This window comes from Glossina fuscipes, unplaced genomic scaffold (genome assembly GCF_014805625.2).
Source record: "Glossina fuscipes isolate IAEA_lab_2018 unplaced genomic scaffold, Yale_Gfus_2 1, whole genome shotgun sequence".
NCBI lineage: Eukaryota > Metazoa > Arthropoda > Insecta > Diptera > Glossinidae > Glossina > Glossina fuscipes.
In genome coordinates, this window is record NW_023998415.1 from 18,624,675 (window position 1) to 18,642,222 (window position 17,548).

General features: G+C 34.1%; 1 long non-coding RNA gene across 3 annotated transcripts in view; it reads right to left on the bottom strand.

Moving 5' to 3' along the window:
* LOC119632148 overlaps positions 1-17,548 on the bottom strand; it is a 44,631-nt gene that overhangs the window by 18,399 nt on the left and 8,684 nt on the right. Inside the window, exon 3 of one of the 3 annotated variants that reach the window (XR_005246742.1) lies at positions 2,877-2,995. The exons of 1 other annotated variant lie outside the window; for it this stretch is intronic. This is a non-coding gene — a long non-coding RNA (uncharacterized LOC119632148). Of the gene's footprint in view, positions 1-2,876; positions 2,996-15,308; positions 15,739-17,548 lie in introns of those variants that run through there. One more of the 3 variants, XR_005246743.1, reaches the window with a different exon arrangement.

Genomic DNA, 17,548 nt, shown 5'->3' on the forward strand with positions numbered 1-17,548 from the left:
CACACACACACACACACACACACACACACACACACACACACACACACGCACGCACATATACACATACGTACATACATGTATATATAAATGTATAGTGTACGCTATGTATGTAAAATGTTTATGCAAGTATTGGCCTCCCATGCTGATATATTATGTAGGTAAGTGTATTAGTGAGTTGGGTTAATTTCGCCTTTGAATACGTGTTGGTGTCCATTCATGCATTCAATGGATTCATCCAACTGGCAGTAGTAGTGGATTCGCTTCAATGGGTCCATTCGGACTCAAACAAACTCGACGTATTACATATGTATAGATAACATATATATATCATATGCATATACATTTATGTATAGATGAATATATTCACATTCATATATCGCTCTTTGGAACGATATTACAGCGCTGCTGCTATATGCTATGTTCGTGTATTGGCTTTCATTTAAATGTTTATAGAATTTAATTGCTGGCCAAAGCATATCTTCCGTTTGCCCCTGTTCTGTTGGCGTTGGTAGTGGTTGCAGTTCATTTACTCTTATTCTTGTTGTTGTTATTATTTTTCTTATTGTGAAAATTTATCTTTTATGAAATTCTATTCTTTCACTTGAGGTTTCATCAGTTTACTTACTGAAGCACTCACTCATCAAATAAATGAACCAAATAAAAAAAAAAAATAAAGAACAAAAAAAAAAAAAAAAGAAACCAAAAAAAAAAAAGGAAAAAATATGTTTTCTGTTCTATTTTCCTTTCTTACAACTCTTCTAACTTTTTTCCATTGTTTTCTTTTTCACACAATTTGAAGCAGATCCTTTTCAATGGTATTAATTAAATTCTCAATCCCTAGAGTAAGTACTTATTGTTACTTAACGGGCATTTATTAAACCCACACTATAAGCGGTATATTTGATTTCTCAAAGAAGCTTGCAACGCTAACTATAGACGCTATAAACATATTCTTGATTAGTATAGCTGCTAATAGCTCCAAATCTATGGCCTATGTCTATCTATTTGTGTTTGCCCACTCATTGATATTATGATTACGATTTGAAAATTTTATCCAATAGAACCAAATTGATCTCAATCCTTTTCTCACAAATCCTCGTCAGATCAAATTCACAACTAAGCCAAACTATGCGAATATTATTTTTACTTATATCGTACAGTAATTTATGTTTCAACTCCTACAAACAAGAAGGAGTGTCGCGTGAACAACATGACAACGACCATCTAGAGATGAAAGCAGAGACGGGCGACAACAGTTTGATCCTTGATTTGCTTTGACGCGGTCTTTTCGCTTTCTTTCGCATTACATTCTCACGATTCTACGTTGTTTCGGAACAACCATGGATTGTATCGGAGGAATACGTGAAGCTAAACGAAATAACTGCAAATCATTTTTTGAAATTAATTAAATTGTTCTAGTTCACGTTTCAGCTACATCTTCAAGGTCGCTAAGCTGATGGTGTGTGATCGGTCGGTTGTCGTAAAAGAGAAAAATGCATATTTTTGTTATAATTATTTTGATTTTATATCAATTTTTACATCTCGAAGGAACAGTCATGAGGTAAAGCTTCGATATCAGCTTCATTTCAAAGGATGCTTTCCAACTTACTATGACTCTGGCATGTTGCACAGAATGAGTCATCGATTGCCGAATGCAAGATGTTCGATTTTGATGGCCTTTTCCTATACGGTTCGTGATCAACTGCTTCTCTGCTGTCTTTCAAGCCGCTTTCAAGTGCCTTTTTTTAGTCTTCGACTCTTTCACGTCTTCGACAATATAATCCTCTTTCTTCACATTTTCTGCTCAAAGGTATTTTACTTTAAATTTCGCTGACAACAATTTCCAACAACGTCGAAAGATGGCCTAATGTGTGAACTGAACCTTTCATCGAATGTTAATGATAATCCAACAAACAAAAAAAAAAATAAGGCACATTCATATATATATAGAGAGAGGGTGCGTACATTAAAAATGCAAGTTCTCGTTATATTTTGAACACAGTACGTGGATTTGTTTGTAATGCGTAAATATATTGCCTGCGAATTTCATAAAATGCATATATATATGTATATATATAAATAATAAGGTCGCGTTATTTATGATTTTGTGTTCATCCGTTGGATGCTAAAAGTATGATTACGGCTCCAATTCAAACCAATCATTTCGTAGCATTGTTCGCAATTAAAAAAATCCCGAATTGCTAGGCAAGCTTCTCGATTAGTAATTTTAAGGTAAGCCCTGAATGCGGCTTTCTTCTTCGGGTTGAAGCGACATCATGTCTACTCTATTATCGTAAAACACTTTAACGAAACATGCCCTCTTTACTTTGACTAACTTGTTTTCCTTTTCTTTTTTTTTTTTTGGATGGCAACCAAAATCATCATCTGCAAATTGTAGGTGACTGAAGTTCGTTGTACACTTAATACAATATTTGGCATCTTTTCTTCCTACTCATTTTTATTTCTTATCAAAATAATATCTGGAATGAATTTATTACAGTTATAAAAATTGCGAACACTACAAACGCACAAGTTTCGCGTTCGCTTTCTTTTTTCTGAAAAAAAAAAAAGGGATTTTTTTTCCCAAAATGAGTTTATTAAATGTATTATAACAAGTCTCTCTAAGCTTCCGTTTCCATGAAGAACAACGTAATCGAGCGTTAGCTAGTTCTTCAAGATATATTTTTACATTTGTTGTGAAATCTATCCAATAATAACCACAGATTACGGAAAACTGCTTCACTGAAATTTATACGTTCAACTGAAAAAATATTTATTTATATACTTTGGGAATCTGTTGGAAATCTCTGGACTTTGGTTGTAATCCTTGAACGTAATTGAAATGAGCGAGCAGCAAGCAATGTAAGAGCGGGAGGCAATGATCATTGTAACTGTTTTCCATTGTACATATCCGTCCGGCACAATCGCCAGACCTCAATATTGCTGAACCGTTTGCTGAGCGTTTTCAAGCAGGGAGTGAGGGGCAGATTTTTATCTACAAGAATATAGAAAAAATTGCGTTGGAAACAATTCAGACGCTTTGCAATTCTATTTGGCGAACTTTTTAAAAAATTAGAATAACTCTATATACAGTACCTTCCGACTCGCACATACCAAAGTTGAGTTGAATAGAGGGGCAGATTAATGTTTTCACACGTACGAATCTCTATAGTGAAAGAGAAAACTTTAAATGATCGGTGATCGGTGAGAGCAACTCTTAGGGTTCTAATCATTATTGGAACAGAAAGACTGATAAAATGAAGTCCTTAAATATTTTGCAGCCGTTCAAAGAGATCAGTTTATGCCATATTCGAAATGCGGATATTTAAATGTTACCAGCTGAGTGATGCAATTAATATATCCTCATCATTCACTGATGAGCATAGGAAACTGCATAGGCCAGTGTCAACAAGATGACTGCTTTTAATTTGACTTTCAATAACTGATGAAAGTCTCGTTTTCGGTCTTCTATTGGCAAACATGAGAAATAGAATTCAATCAATTGTTTGCTAACGAAAGTCAGATAGATTCCGTTAAGGTTATCGAATCGTGATTAGAAAAATCTATAGAGCAGTGATCTTGTTCTATGGAAAATTGATTTTATATCGACTGCCGAAAGATGATAATAAATTAATTTTCGTTTCTTATCTCCGTTCGTGTTCCGTCAGAGCCGTCAGAGACTTTGTAAGGTATGGCCAAAGTATATACATGGGCCATTAAAAACCAAAAATAGGTATTATCAGCGACATAATTAATTAGCCTGTGTGAGAGAATCGCGTGAACATCGCCAGACTTGCGCAACAACGTAGAGGCTTCAAAGTCTTATTTTCATGACATTCCCGGTTAGAAGGGGCAAACCTTAATCTATGTTGCGTCTAAAAAAAAAAAAAAAAAAAAAAGGAAAAAGAAAAAGAAAATATATTAGAAAGCTTGTTAATAGCAAATGCCGATTTAATTCGACTTATTGTATTGGGTGGAGGAATAGTAATACAAAAGCCACCAGTTATAGGGATCACTAAGACCAAAGCCATACTAATTAGAAACACATGAGCATTTCACTTTGATTGCAAATGTTGGCTAAAATAGAGGGAACAAGTATAAAAAGTATAGTATAGGCCACGGCCCACTATTGAATACCCTACATCAACCTACAATTATTCAAATAACGACTTTTTAAAATAAGACGTTATATTGAAAATGGACGGAAAACCAGTCCGATTCGAATCGTATTCAATAGCATTCTTCGTTGAGCCAAGACACGTACGTACGTAAGTGCATCAAATTTCGTCAAAATATCTCAAAAATTGCGGCCTATAGGTTGAATACAAGAAAAGCATAACAGCGGATAAGCTCAGATCGATGCAGAAAGTGGTTCTACATTGACCGGTGTTGTAAAAGATGGATCTATTTCCAGTTCTTGTGATTATTGCATACATCCACACATGAACCCAATACGACGACAAATGCTTTGAGATATGAAAATAATGTAAAATAATAAATAAGTAAATAAATAAAAAGGCAGGGAAATAAAGACCACAAGCCGAAGAATAAGTAAAATCAATTTCTCCCTCCCATATCGTCCTTGAATTCATTTCAATTCATTAGAATTGGATCCATCGTAGCACTGCAATATTATTAATTAACTGTAGCCTTATTTGTGAACGCGTACTACATATCGAGACAGCGCACAGGTTTAGAGTACACCAAGAAGAGCGTAAGAATATAATTGGCAAATATTTGTTTAACGCCCTATTAGGAATCGACCGATTGAATTGATGCTAGTGCAATAGTTCTCAGTAAACATAGGAGAGATCTGTCGCCTTTTCAATGATTAACTTATTATTAACTTATTCCGGTTCTTTTTTTCGTGTTGGTGAAGAAATCGCCAGTGAGAAATTGTCGTTGATAGCCTAACGATCGAACAAACTCGATCTCGTTACCGTAATCTATGACTTCAGAGGTCAGATAATTTATTATAAATCTTGATAAATGAAGAAATTAAAAGTAAATTTTTTCAAAAGCGATTATAAGGCGATCCATATATCAGATTTTTGATATATTGTATAATTTTGCTTTTCCATCGTTGGTCCCTTTTTCGTTGCAACTACTTTTATACTGTATATGTAATATATATGTGTATGTATGAGGAATAAGTTTTTTTTTTTTTTTGCATTAGCGACAGTGACGAGTGTGCAGTGTGTGTTTGAGGGAGTGTTTGAGTGTAACACTAAACAGTGGTTGAGCTTCAAGCTATTTGACGCGTCGACAATGTTTCCTTTTCAGCACAATTCGCAACTAACTGCAAACTTTCTAAAAGATATAGGATATATGACGTTATGCACTCAAACATGACAATCGCTTCAATGAACAATTGTATATAATGATGATTATCGTTGTCAGTTATCATCATCATGATCAAAACATTTAAGATAACAGCTATGCGAAAACTTTTTTGTTTTTTTTATTTTTTTAACTTTTATTCACATACCAAGGATGCATCATTGTAATCAACTAACGTAGTAAGATACTGAAAAGACATCGCGGAATGAGCATATTTTTGAACATACAGGATTATAGCCTATGGATCGTTTATTTACGATTTCATCCAGTAGCAGAACAGAGTTGAAATTTGTTTGTAATCGCTGTCATTAAATTAATTAACTCAAGTATGCGGGAAAATCTTGACTGACCTCTTATTACACTTTTGCAATAACAAACAAATAAATCAAGTGTCTTCTTGTTTTTTTTTTTTTTTGTTTTTGTCAATTGAAGCACATTCAACCTTTTCACTTTGTGTATACCTTGTCTACGTGTACTGAGGACAATTATAATGTGCGTATATGGCTCGACTAAGCACATGAATCTTTAAAATAGCGTTCACTTAAATATTCTCGCAAAGGTAGGAGAAAATCAATTGTTTCATTATTGACATGAGATAGAAAGCAATTACCTATAAACAGTAGCGATTATTTGCTAAGGTCTTTATATCTATTACAATGTATTAAATCCGCGGCTATCGCGTTGTTAGTCGCGATCCTTTGTCTACTCCGCTATTCATACTGATCCAAACACTAAAAACTTATTCCTTTGGTTTTCTACCTTCTTTTCAACTCCTTTTAGCTGACTTATTTAGCTTAGCTATTAAACATTCCGAACCGGGGATTATGTAGTTTTTTTTTTTTTTTTTTTTTTTTTTTTTATATCCCCTGAAATCAGATAAATAATGCTACATCATCCTACAGTTATTCTTTAGGCGTTTATGAGAAAAGTGATCCGATGCAAATCATTCTCAATAGAGTTAGTCCTTGGGGCAAAACGTGCAACAAGTGTAACAAGTTTCATCAAAATATCTCGAAAATTGCGACCTGTAGGTTGAACACAAAAACTTCTCGGTGTTAACTAATTATATACTATGCCGCAAAAGGTGTAGGATGTAGTAAATAAATAAATAAAAAACAAAACATACAAGCGTATCAAACCGCATCAAAATTAAGATGTTGTTGTTGTTGTCGGAAAGATGCAAAAACTGTTAACGTTTTCCTTTATGAGCTAAATCATAGTTTCTTTCTATTTTGCGGACAAAGATTCCATGATTGATCGTCGAGCGTTTTATTTTTACTTAACTTTTTCGAGGGTAAATTTTTTGAACGCTTTTACTAGCGATGAATTATTTACTTGTGATGTTTTATATCACAGATCGGTATTTAAGAACGTTTGCATTGACAAGGCAAAGTTTTTATTCTACAAATTACAAATAGTTGGTTATTACTATTGGCTAAAAAAACAAATCGGAACACTATATTAGGGCAAGGCCTACCATTAAATACCCTACACCACTTCGCCTAGTATAGTTATGCGGTCGGTTTTGCAATAATACACCGAATATGACGTATTCGTGTCATGCAAAGGCATACGGTTCACGATAATCCGCACTTTGGGGGAAGGTCCAAAACATTTGATCAAAATTTACATACGTCCGCAAAAACTTAATAAACGCTACATTACAATGGATGTAGGGCATAAAAAGAAGAAGAACTAAATTAAATTTTACAAAATTTTAATCCAAAGTGTTATTCAAATGTTTTTCTCTTACTGAGACAGAGATTAGCATCAACGACAAAAGTGTTTGACTTGTGATATCTGCCACAATAGCTTACAAAAAACAAAAAACTAAAAAATGGAAAAATAAAAAAAGTTTATCTATTTGTTAAGAATTCGTATTTCGTTTTCTTTTCAAATTTTGCTTGATTTGAAGTGAAAATTTTTTCATCCGATCTAAATAGAAAGACAAATAAAAACGAAAAATGGACTCCGAGAATGGACAAAGGAGGAGACAAATTTTGTGAGAAACTTTTCAATTGGTTCATACATTTGTGCATGACTCTCTCACTTAGAATTCTTTTTGAATAGTTGCAAGCGAATGTAAGATATTTGTGTTTTTTTCGTTGTTATTTTCATTTTTTTCTTTTTTCGTTAACGTGCTTACACATATATACAATTTTAAGAACACGGGCCAGAATGATATTTTTATTGCTCAAGGATGTCAAAGGAACAATAACAACGAAACAGAAACAGAAACAATAACGAATTAAGCAACAAAGACAACAATAAAAAAAGAGAAAAACAATATTAAAAATGTTGTTTCAGCATCGAAGGACGGATAGTTAAAAAATTTCGTCCTTACCGTCGTGACATTACCGAGAGCTTCAGTTCGCATATTGATAAACGTAATACCTTGACTCAAAAAGAAAAAAGAAAAAAAGAAGACTGAGCTTGAATGGAAAAGCTAAGAGCTTCTAGTCCTACCAAAATCGTAAGTAATTGCCCCACAATTTTGAATAGTTTTAACAAAGACACCTACAGCGAAGGAACGCTGTAGGTGTCCAGTAGTAATCCAAAATAGTTTGTCCATTAAATACTTAACCGTAACAAGTTCGAGGTAATCTGAAGTGATTAATCACGACTATTAAACATGTGAAAGAGTCGGTGGCAAAATCATAACTTAATCCCATAACATTAGTGTATGAGGTGGCAAACATTGCAAACAGTTGCGGCTGAACAGCGCGATAGATTGACTCGTGTGTGAGTGAGTCTGTTCGCATGTAAGCCAAAAATAGCTACAACAGATTAATTTCGAAGAAAATCTAAAATTTAAAAACAAATAAATAATTTCTATAGAAATGCTGTCAAATCGGCAGAACGTTATTTCTGTAATTCAAGGGGACCGTTCAATACAGAGCCGAAAACTTCTCGTAGATCTTTTTTTGATGCTGCGTCTCATTTTTTTTTTTTTTTATAGTAGCCATAAACATCGACGATCCTTGCCTCCATGAAGCACGAACAAATTGTTCGTTTGTGAACTTTAAAAGTGTCCGCCCAAATTTCGGTGAGAAAGCAATTATCGCTCAAAAGCCAAAATCTTTCCTTATCTTTCCAAGGATTATTGAAATAAATATTTGCTTTCCTCTAACGTACAAGACTTTTTATGCTTAACGCATAAGCTAGCGGGGAATTTCGCAAAAACAATATATATTTCATTTATGGGCTGGGTGCCCAGGATTCGTCCTAAGACGTATATAATCTTTTTATTATTTTTTTCAGCACTTTTGCTGTTCTTTTTATTTATTAGTTTTTTTCTTTCTTGTATTGTCACGTCCGTCCGATAAATTTTAGCTGTGACATAAATACATAGACACAAACATATAAGCACACACATCCATACATATATAGGTATTTGCATAGTTAAGTTAGTTTTAATGTGCATGCACATCCATTATGCGCGTACTCATGCTTCTAGATGTGGTAAAAGCGTTTCCTTAAAAAACAGTTTCTGTCTCTTGTTATTTCAATCAAACAAATTTAAATGTTTTCCCCAAACGTTTTCTAAACGATTGCTATCTAGAAGTCAGAATTTGGAATAAGGCGTTCATTCAAGACGAATTTAAAAAAAAAAACTAAATAAATAAATAAATAAATAAAAATAAAAATAAAAGCACAAAAAACGAACATTGGAAGTATATAGTTTTCGAAATGTCGAGTAAGACGATCGGAGGATGCAAGTAGCGGTGAGTTGTTTACTTTAAAAGCACGTTAAATATATTTTTTATAGTTATATTATATTTTTTATTGAAGAACAAATTTCCTCCTTTTTTTTTTTGTGCACAGGACTGGACTTGCAGTAAGTGTGTTGATTATAAATATGTATTAGAAAGTTTAGAAGGAGAATACGCGAAGCATTAAATGTAAGCATAAGCACGGCTAAGTTCACTGAACTGCACATGTAGGTCATATAAAGATTATTAATCCAGCTCAGCAACGAACTTTGTTTTTTTTTTGCAATAATTAGACATTTTTGCGGTCAGGAGAATATTCATAAGAGACGGACAGACAGACAAGAGAGCAGAGGGGTCCGCTTCAGACGGTTCAAAAACTTGCCCAAGAACATACAAACTTTTTGGGTAATAATAAGTAAATAAAGTAAAATTTTTCGATAAACCATACGAAATCAACTTTATAGAGTTAACGAGCACGGCTAGCACGCAACAGTCGTAACACGTACATGTCGATGTATCCGCCGATTTGCGGCATTTATCGTTTCCTGTTTTTAGTTTTCCTCCACGCAGAACCAAATAAATTGCGATAAAAAATCAATCACTGTGGGGAAAGGCTTCAAATTCTTACACCTTTTTTTTTTTTTTTTTTTTGCTTTTTTTAGCTAAAATCCCAAGGAACTATTACTTAATGTTAAATAGAAATAACTCTTTTTCAAAAACGCCTGCACGCATATATTTTGAAAAAAAACAAAAAAAAAGAAGAAAAATTCTATTATTTAACGGTTTTAATAAATGTATGAACATTTTTATTGATTCCCTGAAGTTATTTTAAGCATAGAATGGCATAAAATTATTAATTTTAAAATTTTGCATGTATTTGTAAATCAAACAACGAAAAGCTGTATCAGTCTCTGACCGACTATATATATATATATATATATATAGCAGTTCGATGTGAGATGAATGGTTGATGCGGTTGATATGGTTTTGTAATATCAGATACACAGATAAACATATTACGCAAATTTTTATACAAGGAACATGGGTGCACTGGTGCATTTGTACGGATTGTTTATGCAGTGTTTTCTATTAAATAAACAATAGTAGAGAAATAAACTGAAAATCAAGTTCAAACTTTTTTAAATGTATATACGAACGTATATAGCATTTGCGAATGTATGCGATGGATGTATGAGTGCAATTGTGTACACCAATACTAATGCCTATTTATGCATAAGTGCCAGGGCATACTTTATCTTTCAAAGTATTCAGATATTCATGCTTGTATTTCTCGTACACTCATACAAGCACAATCATATACGTGAACATCACCCACTTGGGGGATAACTTTTAATTAAAAACTTTAATAAAATGTGTCAGGTTAGATGCTAAAATTGTTTAGGTGTACTACGGTAAGTATGTAACGTATTTATACATGTATGTACATTCACATGCACACACATTCATACACACACACACACACACACACACACACACACACACACACAAATATTTTATTTATTTATTTTTTTTTTTTCTTAGGGGCGTAGTGGTAGCGCACTGCCAACTAATGTTGCCGTACAACATTCGGATAAAACCATCCCGAAGCCGTTTTCGCATTACTGTCAGATGGATCCTTCTGAGTCGTTGATCTCCATCATATCATCCTCTGTCCCCCGTTCTCGCATGAGATTAAGAGTTTAGATTTTGTTATCGTGTAACTTTATACTGAAGCATGTCGTGCAAAAAGCTACCGCATTCTTTCCGTTTCCGTCACCATGGCCGCTAGCAGATTATCTAGTTTGATTAGTGTAGCGAAAACTGTGTGTTGTGCAGCGATGTTCATGTCTAAGAACGGATCGCAAGTGTTATCCACCCGTAAGTTAAAACGGCAGAAAAAACTCTAGGAACTTGTGTGACCTGTTTTGGTCCTGGTTTTGTACAAAGTGCTTGCGGTTGACAACGCTTCATCCGCGACGTTAATTTGACATTTAAATGTTCTCTGCGGTATCTGAGATTAATACGAAATTGAGCACGATGCGCATCGAGCTCTTTTTCCGGCAGTCGGAGCGTACTTCGCTCCATCGCCAGTATCGCTTCACTTCTTTCGACGGCTAGCTTTAATGTGTACTGATGTAGCCAGCTGCTTATCCGACTTGGGCTATGATTTGCAACGATTTGTATTAGTGGAGTCCTCGTCTGCTTTACATACACGCGTTTATGCATGTATGAATGTATATATTAAGCTGTGTGTATATATATGTATTCAGTCTATATTCATGCGAAAATTCAAAAACAAAACAAAAAATATTCTAATTAATATTACTCAGGCATACTGTCACCTAAAAGTGTAAAAGGCGTGACCGACATTTTTTTTTCTAATACGTCTTTTAGTTTTCATTGTTTTATTGCAATTTACATTCCAATAGCAGATGGAATTGCTGTGAATAATCCTAATAAAAACTGCCGACATATATCGTTTAGAATAATTTCTTGTCGTCCCTACACACAAGTAAAACACAAAAAGCTTTGCTTAGACTTAAAGCTGAAAATTGCGCCCACTTTCTCTCTCTTTTTTTTACTTTATTATATATATAAATATTTTTTATATTTCATTAGTCCATATAAGCACGACGGCGGGATTTTGGACACATTCAATGTGAAAATGGGAATTCCTCGAACAGCAAGAAACACATATGAAGTCTCATTAATATTTTCTAATTTGCAAAGTTTTGCTTCGATAATTTTGTTTGACGACATTACTCACCTCAATTTGGTCAGTTACTGCTAGCATCGATCCAGGTAAGGTTTTAACCGATTGTAACCCCGGGGTTTCGGATATGATTTCACCACTGGTAGAAAAAATGCCTCCAGGTATTCATTTTTAACGTTTACTCGACCCATTTGCGGGTATACACAAATTAAATACCAGTCCAAGCATTACAGATGCAATTATATATCTAGTATTCGATGTTTGGCGTAAAGTTATTACGATTTCTAATACGCCTTTGAACATCAATCCCAAGTTAATCGCACTCTACATACGCTAAGGTTTAGTTTCAGTTTGGCGGCAGAATAATAGCAAAAGACATCAGTCGTAAATGGATCATATTGGAAATTCCCCGCGGATTTTTCCGCGATGGCGAACTCCTTTTTGTAGCCTGCTCTTTCCAAATGGTTCCCAACTGTCATGTGGTTGATGTTTAGTGCCTGTTGCTGTGTCCTGACAGCTTGCGTGCTGGCCCTGCTCCCTCAGTTGCAAAACTTGATCGACTTTTTCAGTGACTGCGCGGTGCATCTTTGACATCGAAATTTCTGGAACGAAATGGAGCAAACCACTTCTTCGTCCTTCGTTCACTTGCAGCATTCCTACCGTACACTTCATAAGTTGTTTTTTTGCTGCCGCGGATCGTCGCAGCAACACAATTAACAAAACAATTACAGTTCCACCTTTATCAACATTTCCCCGGTTGTGTGTATTGCCAAGTATTACCAATGTAATGATGAAATGAACATATGCTTCTCTTTTGACGATTTCAAAAATAAATTTTAAATTTTAAATCCTTCACTTGGATTTTACACTAGTTAAGGGCTAATTAGTTGCAGTTAATATAGCGCAGATTTAGTGACAGTATAAGTACATGCGGCGCGCGTTACCATGCTGAGAGATTTTTACTTATCATGTTTTGTGATAAATGCAAACGTATGGCTGAAATGTATGGCTGTTGTCATGGTTATGTTAAATTCCAAGATTTCATTACAAAACTCTTGCAAAAATTTACAAAAATTGTTTTGATTATCAACTGTTTTGCGAACGATTTCAATAGTTGCTGTTTACGATACCACTTAACATAAAATATCGTTTAATAGATGAGTGTTTCGCTCATTAGTAAAAAAGAAAAGATCTGAAAGGATTTACTTGAAAAATATTTACATAATTAAAAATTTCGCATTTTTTTTTACATTCTTTAGTAATGTTGCCATAAATTTTTTGCATTCATCATTAAATGTGAAATATAGATGATGCTTGGCAGATTCAGTACAATCGGGTTAGTCATTACGGGCGAAACGAAATGCAATTCAATGCTAAATACATGCTGGGGAATATGGGAACGTGGGAATATTGGTAATGGGGATATTTTGACGTGCCTACCTATTGACTGCAAACAAGTTCAGTTGCTTGCTTATCGATAACGCAGTCAGGATCATCGATTCGCGCGAAAGAATCTCACGAGGGAATTTCGTGGAGCGCGTAGAAATATCGCAAAAGTGAATCGCATAAAATTATCTTAAAATATAAAGACAAATATCGAAATGTTGCGACTGTGTTATCTGTACTGCGTTCGCCTGTCGTCTGTCAATAGCCCAAAACTAGATTCAACAGCAAAACGTTTTCTTAATATCTTGCCTTCTCTTTGCTTGCATTGACTTAGATAGATTGAGAAAGAGCAGAAATTTCATTTATGTTTTTGATTTTCTTCTTCAGTTTAGTGGCTAAATCAAATTTCCCTCTGTCCGTTTAGCTGTTCGGTCATCTATGCTTGCATTTTTTTTCTATTTTGCATTCTTCTTCTATTTTTGCATTTCTCAAGTCAAAGGAAACCTGGCAGACGAAAACGTGTAAAAAATGTTTTCCTTTTATTTTGTTTTGTTGAGTCTTCTATGAAAAACTAAAGAGTTCAATGTTGCAATATAGCCTTACAATTATGGGCCGTTGAACTGAATAATTGCCAAGTTACAACCTCAGCAGAGATTTCTAAATTTTCTGCAAGATCAATTTTACTCAGCCCCACAACAAAGAGCTTCGGCACAGTATCGACAACGAAATTATTGGAATAATTTATCAAAAAAAAGTATATTGTGTGTGTGTAGTCTATATTTTGTTACGAAACAACCGTGATATAATCAGCGCATAACGACTCTGCTTAGTAGAGAGGTCGACATATGTTGAAATAACGTTTCTTTAAAAAATATTCGTCTTGATGTTGGCGTTCATCTTCATTGCTTAGATTGAATTTCCTGCTCGAAATCTTAAGTGAAACGTTTAAGTGCCGCGTGCGTAAGTACCGTTGAAACACTTTACGTGAAAGAGAAATCACAAAAAGGATACAGGCGTGACTGACTGGCGGTGCATTTTAGTGCTTAAATCTAATTTTTGACATTTTAACTGAAATCGACAGAAAAAGTAAAAAATGACAACGTAATAATGCAATAATAATAATAAAAAAAAAAAAGAACCGTAAAAATTGTACGCAATTGTGTTGTTGTACGATATAAGTATGTATATCTACAGTATTTACGTAGATGTTATATAAATGAACTTTTTACATTTAATACAGAGTGACAGTAGAAGAGTCAATAAAAGCATAATTAAATTTTGATATCAAAAGCAAAACTTGAATTTACTTACGTATAATAAATTCTATTAGGAACAAAGAGTAGAGAAGAGAGCATATCGTCAGTAAAAAGAATACTAAAGAAGTGAACGAAGCAATTAAGATAAATTTCTCTTTCTATTGCGTTAACAATTAATTTTATTTTTCAAAACAATTTAGTTTCTAGCTACGGCGCGCTTACATCAAATACCCTCGAAATTTTCTATACCGTTCACGTTCGCAATCTTGCGTTTCCATAAACACCTCTAAACACTACGAGATGATATTTTCTACAAAATTTTTCTTCTCCCTTTGCCGTTGTATTGCCGCTTGAATGCCAAGAAAATTTTGTTCAGAGACTAAGATGAGAAGATCATCTAAAATCTAAAGGCCAAAGGTCAGCAGCCAGAAGACTTCATTAGCTACTTCGTTCAGACTCGCAACGCAATCGATAGAATAAACGCATTTCATAGAAGAGTATCCTTCAGTCATCATTTGGCCCTATGGCATACCATTATGGGGAACAACGAAAAGTATTTATTGAATACTTTTGCGCTGTCGTTAAAGTAGTGAAGAGGATTCCTTATAACAGTACACGAAAGCTCTCTTTACGTATTTAGAAAGATTCGGTTTACCATAGGTGTCTTTGAGAGGATGGTAAAGACCGGAAGCGACAAAGAATATTGTGCTGTAATAACGATCGACGTTGAAAATGCCTTCGATACGAGTGGCTGCAAATGCATCAGAATAGAGTTAATTTTACTAACCGAAGGATTAATTGATTCCGTACGCACCATGAATGGCGATTCGTGCATGCTAGTGGTACGGGTAAATAGTAAGTATTGCTGAAGATTGTTGTTTCCGCGTATCACGAAAAAAAAATTCGCACATACGCTTATTAAAAAACTCACAAAATCATATGCATGACATAGGGAAAGAATGCGGTGAAGGGAAGTGTGTGTGCATCACACGCTGTTTTCGTGACTTAGCCCTTTCACGGCTTGCTATAATTGGCTAGTCACTATGGATGTACGTTCAATTAAGATTTCAATCGATTACGACAGGCAACGTGCCACTGCATTGATTGAACAGTTAACCGTCGCTATACACGGAAAAGAAATTTTACTTTTGCCAGTATTTGTTCAATTCGCGATCATTAATGGTGAGTTATGCAGTCGTCCATTAAACTATAATCGATGGCTAGATTTTTCGGTATTTATTTTCGCTTTGTGGAGAATGAAGAAGAAGTTAAGCTGAGTTTAATCATTCCATCGGCCGTGTCTAATCGACATTACGCAAAACAGCCATTACTGTTAAAAAAAAAAAAAAAAAAAAAAATTAATCGGAAAACCGTTTTTTTCTTCAAAACCTTAATATAAATTAAAATCATAGTGATTGGGCATGATCTGCGATCAGTTTGACATCCGTTTGCATAATTCGCCAGAAATGGCGGTTTGCCAAATTAGCTTAATCTCCTAACTTTTTCACTTCTCAATTTTAGAAGTGATTGGATAGTTGCAATGAATCGAAGCGAGATTTTCTGTGATAGGAAGGGATTTGTTTTTTTTTTTTTATTTATTTTTTGAAAGAATAAAAAGCTTTGTCCTTTTTTGTTGCTGCCACAACGAACATTGCGACCTTTGTTATGATAACACTTTTCATACTATTATGGCGCATCAGGTTGACAGCGCGTAAACAAAGGAATTGAAGTAACAGTAAAGCGTTTACAAAACAGGCCCAGCAGTGGGGCAACGGTAGCAACATTGCATACGTCGAGAAGAACAAAACAAACCAATTTCCTATAGATTGAAATTTAAAATTGTATATATATATATACATATATATATATATATATATATATATGTGTGTGTGTAAATGAACAAAATGAAAACTTTTGCTGTATACATATTCGGGCTCATGTATTGAAAGACAAACATGACTTTATGAATAGCGGTCCTGAGGAATGGCAGACAAAATAAAAGTTCATTAAATATTACAGAACGTAAAACTGGTACAAAAACTGGGAATGCATACACACTATATAAGAATTATTATAAACTAAGGGAAAGAACATAAGCGAAAGAGAAAAATAGAAGATTTTAAATGACAAGAAGAGAAATTCTGGTTTTCCTTCGAGAAAAAAGATTTTGCAGACATAATGCAACCAACTCATAAATTATGAACATATTACGGTAAATATGAAAAACTTTAAGAAACTTAAATTTGATTAAAGTCGACTTTTGAATACCCAACGCATTAGAATTTTTAACATCCATCTCAAACTACTAATAATAATAATTTAAAAAATTTCACAAAACTTACTGAGACATTTCAACCGACTTTCTAAGCGAACATATTACCTTACGTTTACGATCTCATTATAATTACCGGCAGCTGTACCTATGATGTAAATAACAAAAGTAGTAATATTACTAGCAGTAGTGTTATTTAAGTTAGCAATGATAATACCGCGCGCGCGATTTGATGGCGTTCACTATGTGATGTCTCTTGGCTTTAAGTAAAAGCATAAAACTGCTTGTTGGTATGAAGGAAAAACGTTCAAGAAAGTCATTTAATGAGAAAAAAAAAAAAAAACCGAAAACTAAAAACAAAGAAAAAAATAAATAAATAAAAGTAAACCAACGAATGAGAAGATCTTCTTCGTCAGAATGTCATGGAAAATTGCCAGCGACACCGTTTTGCTCTCTCTGGTGCGGCATATATACTCACATGATGACGATGATGACTATAAGTGGTACAATTCAAATGCATCCGTGTTGGTGTATGTGTTTGTATGGATACAAATAAGTAGGTTGATGGTTGTTGTCTTGAGTAGTATGCTATGTTAACTTGCCGTGTGTAGGTGTGGGTTGATGTGAGAGGTAAAGTCGGCGGTTGGATAGTTGTGTAAACAATAGCAGAGTTTATGTTGTTTTAGTTTTAGTTATGTGTATGTATGTACGTATATATATATGATGTATATTTGATGTATGTATACATCTTATATATTAGTGCATATATATATTATTTAAAAATTTAAATGCTTGGTACCATCGTACTTGCATAAGTACAAGTATGTATGTATGTATGTATGTATGTATGTATGTATGTATGTATGTA